Raw genomic sequence first — 5,712 nt, 5'->3', positions numbered from 1 at the left:
AAAGATATTTCTGTCATTTTGTCGAAGTTAGCTTCCCTTTGCCTGGCATACATGAGAAAGAAAGGGAATGAATTAAATTTGATTCTTAACTTGCAGTAGTAAGTATTTCTTCTTGTTTGTAAATATCACATATTTGTACAAATAGGAACCGACACATTTCTAAACTTATCTTACCTCACGTGACGGATAGCGTGAGATAGGATGAATATATAAATATGCAGTTTATGTTAAAATTTTCAAATTTTTAAACTTATCCTACCTCACGGTAATCCCCGAATCATATAGGATAAGTATACAAATATACTTTTTGTCTAAAGTTTTCGTTTCACCACGTCTCGTAACTTCTACACAATCAGCAGCATCAGACATTGTGGCTGCTAATAACTAATCATTATATTCAGTATAGACCATACTATGTTTTTATACAGGATATGGGAAACATCTAACACACACTTCATAAATAATTTGGGACATTCTCATATTCACTCTATTTGGAGGGATTGATTTAAGAGATGTTAGCCCACTTGCACTATGCGCAACTTAAGATAAAACCCTAGTTGCACAATCCAAATGCTGCAGTGTAGTGTGTTAAAACATCAGAGGTTTCCCCTGATGTCATAGCAACACAAAGACGCAGCCTATTCCTGCTGTCATAACTGAAACGTGTCTACAAATAGCAAAATTTTGATGCCACATCTTGCAAAGGTTAGGAGGAAAATTACCTGACATGTATGCTTATATAATCTTATAATGTTTATTTATTTATTCTCAAAAATGGACTTGCATCTGGTTCAAAGTTGACTAATAACTAGGTTGCACTTTGTAATACTGATTTGTACCATTGCCAGTAACACAACACTAAATTGAGCCCCGATCACATATAGAGAGAATACTAAACTATGTCCCTTGTAATAACATATATATGAAACAAGTGAATCTTTTGGTATTTAGCGAGCAAAAAGCGAGTTAGATACCAACACCATTCAATCATTTCATAAGTATGATGTTATGCAGGACATAGTTTAGTATATTTTTTCATTTTTTTTATGTATCAAGCAAAGTGCCCCTTCCCTAGGTATTGAACGAGTGAGCTGACACCTTCCCGCGAGTCAAGCAAGGTCTAACACTATTATGACAGAAGTACATTTGTATTAGCAAAAAATAGCATTGTGACGTCATAGTCAATGAGTCTAGTTTTATGCTGCACCCAGCAATATTCCAGCTATATGGTAGCGTTCTGTATATAAACTAGTCTGGACCACACAATCCTGTGATCAACAGCATGAGCATCGATCTGCACAACTAGAAAGCAGTGACGTGTACCGATTAAGTCACCAAGCCTGACCATCCGATTGTCTCTTATAACCAGTAAATTGCCTTTTATGGCAAGCATGGGTTGCTGAAGGCCTATTCTATCCCAGACCTTCATGGGTCTGTAATGTCATAACTCTAACACACTTTGATGTCATATGTACAGCATCACGCAATGTTATTATACAATGTGCAATAACATCCTAAACTTATTAAACAGTGATATCTTCAATGGGTGAGTAACAAAAGCTTTTAGTTCCCACATAATGATGCAGCAGTGCATATAATTTCACTACAACTGAGATGCGGTGTGGTCCCTTTTAGACCCAGCTAATCTGGTAACATTGTCTGGTTCTGCCTTATCTACCATCTCAGTGTCTGGCTGATAGTCACTTCCATGATCATCGCTGCACTGAGATTCATGTGTCAGAATTAGGTTGTGTAGCACACATGTTGTGACCACAAGATCAGGTATACAGGTAGTGAGGTCCATATCTAAATACTTCAGCTTTTTAAATTTTCCCTTCAACAGTGCAAATGCTCTTTCTATGACAGATCTACAGGTGCTATGGACATGATTGTATCGCTTTTGGCAAGGAGTGAGATGACCATTATCTCTGTATGGTGTTAGGAGATATGTTTCGAGTGGGTATGCTGCATCCCCTAACAGGTGTCCCTCCTTAACAATACCTTTTTATTCAAACATTTCAAAAATGGGACTCTTTGAAAACCCTAGCATCATGCACTGATCCTGGGTAACCAGCAAACACGTCCACAAACATCATCTTGTCATCACAGACAGCTTGCACATGTATGGAAGGCCGACCTATAAAACAAAGAAAAAGATATAGGTTCATTATTTTAACTTTTGAGTGTTGTTTAAGCAAGCCTGTACTGCATGACACTTTAAAAAACCAGTATTTGCTCTCTCCAAGGCATAGGTCCCCATTTCATCAGAATCTCGTCACCCCTAATCACAAACATAATAATGTGGAAACACGCATTAACAAGCCTAGAGTGTTATCCAAAGTATACTGCATATGACATAACCATAAAAATTATGAAGCCTAGACTAGTGCATAATATGTGCCATAGCAACAGCACAGAGAAATACATCTTAATGTCGTGGAAAAAGTGGCATGTCTCCTTAGGTGTGAAGTTTCAAGTTCATGTGGTGCAGTGGTTCCATGTTTATGCTGGAGAATAGTCTGGTGAGCTAAAAATATGTAAGTGACCTGTTGTTACTTACCTATATCCGGAAACCCCTGTCGTGATATTGCTAGAATTTTGTTACATTGACAATAAACTTAAGAAACATACGCACACCACTGTTGTCAGTTTCCTAATACCTTTCCTATTGATATAGCTTCCTCTGTCATCGTTGCCCTTGATGTCAACATGGGTTCCATCAATGCAGCCAAGAACCTGAGGGAATCCTGTCTTGTTCTCAAACATCATCATGATTCTTTCAGCTTGCACTTCAGATGGCCATGCTATGTAACGAGGACTAAGGTTGCTCACTGACTTGCAGAACTCCATTACAATTCGATGTTGATGTCCCCTGTCAATACCAAACCTATCTCCATCTTCTCTGTAAGATTCCCTGGTACAGAGGAACCATATGGGGGACAGTACTTTACCTTCGAGAGACTGTGAAACACATCTACTCATGGAGCTTGTTATTTCACCCATTAGAATCTGCCATAAAAAAACCCAACATATTCCATTTATGTGAACTAACTGGGATTAGTCAATATTTCTTTCAGGAGAAATGAAATTTACTGATATGGCTTCCCTTCCAAGCAAGTTAACATTTCAAGTGCTGCTTGAGTGCAGACAAAAGCATGGTAAATCATAATCATACTGGTCACCTAAAGAACACAAAGCAATATTAACAGCTGTCTCCTATCGATCTTTCCAATAAATGGTTGAAAATAGCTTGTGTATGAAAAAAAAGCATGTGTTTAAGAATCAGTAACTGTATAAAATGAGTATCATTCTTTACACAAAATTACAAACCTTTGAAATCCAGTTCAATGGTGAAATGAACTGAAGTTGAAGTATATGTCATTCAATACATATTGCATTTAGATGGATGTGCAAACAGGACTAAAACTGCGAAACATTAAGTGCAGCAAGATTCTCGATACAGGCCTTTGACCAGAATCGAACCGAAGTCTAAAGAAGAATCTTTAAGACTGCCATTCAAAAGCTTCATTTGAGCATCTTGTTAAATATACATGTCAACATTATAAATACAAACTGTGTTACGATTATTATTAAGTAAATGGAGTCACTGAACCCATCACACAAGCTAAAAAAATCAAATTGTGTGAACCCATCACACTAATAAAATTATAAATTGTGTGAACCTATCACACAAGCTAATATAATTATAAATGTGTGAAACCCATCATTTTAGCTAAAAAAAACAATTTATGCACAAACCATGAAAGGGCACTCACTGCATAAAGGATGATGAACTTGACAGTCCTGTCTAGCCAAGGGGGTGCAGAGCTCCAGGATCATTATTGTGTACATTTATTTCCAGCAAGGAATCAGCAAGTGTCATAATTCAAAATCTGTACCTGATATGTACTTTTTTTCATTTCTTAAACAAATAAATTAATTCTCCTTTACTCCTTAGGGTGAACTGGGACTGTTTTGGAGTTTATTATGAGATGTATTTATTTTGCAAGGTAACAATCAAATTGCCCCTGCTTCAAAATGCCAAAGACTTTTTGATAAATTACCATAGGCGAGAGTCCAATATAATGAATAAAATTACAAGAATCAAATGAAATGAGTAATCGCAACAATACACAAGTATATATAGTATAATATTTATCTGAACAATCTAGAGTTTTTGGTTAGTCTTGTGCAAAGGTGAGCTCACTGAGGATAAGAGCTGAATGTAAAAACCACTTGACATTCACGTGCTATGCTGTTGTCTAAACAGGCAAATAATTCAATCCCTCCCACACCAACCACCAGTATCATGGCAAAAATCTGTTCCGTGAGTATCTTCTTGTCAGCTACAAATCTGATTGTGTGATGTTATTTGAAACGCTTAAACTGGGATGACAAACAACGTTACCCCTACCGTTGTGCGTGACATCCGGAAATGCATATGGCAATCGTCCGGACTGTACCTGTTGACCGTAGATTGTATATACTCTTTCATACGAGCGTGCTCCTCCTCTGGGAAGTTAGCAAAGGCCGCTAAGGTGATAATGTGCTCGTCCTGCCCTGCATCATCAAAGAACTCATCCATGGTCATTAAATTAGTCGGTTCGTCATCGATGACTTCTTCGTTCATATTGTGGCAGAGTCAACTTTGTATATAGTTACTGCTGTAAATATAATAAACATGTGAATCTTTTAAAGTATCTTGTCATGGTATTATTTTGATGAGATATACTATCTCATTAAATAGCCTAAATCTACCTAAATTTATCAGTTATTTTACCTTCAACATTTTATATCCTAACCCTAGCTCCCTAAACACCAATCTAGTCTCAATGTAATCTATTTCAGTAATACTCATTTGCACTGCATGCTTTTCTCCTGTCAATCCCTCTTAAAGCATGTCCTTTGCTCAGGCTAGTGTGTAAGTTCTATTGTTCTGTGTTCATCCAAGCATGTAAGGTATCATGGTATTTAAAGTTTAAGTTGATCTAGTTTTATGTCAGTATCTTATGTGGTCAGCGTCAGACAGGTTGTGATTTTTTGGGATCGAGATCATGGTGATCTGGACTGTGTTTCATATATGAAGATAATGTGGACAGGATGACGTAGGTGTGTCAAGTTGGCAATAGCACAGGTGTCACCAACCTGGCTAAATCGTCTTTATTACAATTATGTAATAAAATATCCACCTCCTCACACCCCAGTGGCTTTGTGGTTTTGTCCGCATCCTAACGCTACTACATCTTGGAGCCCCCAGTGAGGAAGTTGGACAGGACACTGCCATAGACGACGGACCTACGTCTACCACAGATGATGAAGTAATGACCACAATAACCATGGGCAATGATGACACCACCCACGACCCATGATCATCGTTCAGTGAATACACACTGTTGGAAACTGTTTGCCTGTTGACATGTGTGTCTGTGTGTATATATGGACACTTGTGTGACCAAACAAATGGACACTTGCATGACCCTGACCTCCTCGTGAAGTTCGGCCAACTGCACTTCATACATTGAATATTATTTTCAAGATGTTATCCTAACTGAAGTAACATTGGGTACCCTTTAGTATATTGCTCCGGAGCTAGTATATCTTATCACTAAGGTGTTTACTTTCTAATGTGAATTTATGGTGCTGTCTTTAGTTAAGTATTAGTTAAGATTAGTTCATGTACTTAGCTGGATAACTTAATTATTAGTATTACTT

The 5,712-nt window shown here is 37.5% G+C and overlaps 1 long non-coding RNA gene across 1 annotated transcript; it reads right to left on the bottom strand.

Moving 5' to 3' along the window:
• Nucleotides 1-1,918: 1,918 nt before the first annotated feature.
• On the bottom strand, nt 1,919-4,479 carry LOC137282705 (uncharacterized). The gene is made up of 3 exons (XR_010956835.1): nt 4,409-4,479; nt 2,661-3,009; nt 1,919-2,137 (listed from the first exon to the last, which is right to left on the bottom strand). It is a non-coding gene; the product is annotated as an uncharacterized lncRNA (long non-coding RNA).
• Nucleotides 4,480-5,712: the final 1,233 nt, after the last annotated feature.

This window comes from Haliotis asinina, chromosome 4, assembly GCF_037392515.1.
Source record: "Haliotis asinina isolate JCU_RB_2024 chromosome 4, JCU_Hal_asi_v2, whole genome shotgun sequence".
NCBI classification, from domain to species: Eukaryota; Metazoa; Mollusca; class Gastropoda; order Lepetellida; family Haliotidae; genus Haliotis; species Haliotis asinina.
The sequence above is the reverse complement of the archived record's forward strand: the minus strand, read 5'-3'. Positions and strand labels throughout refer to the sequence as shown.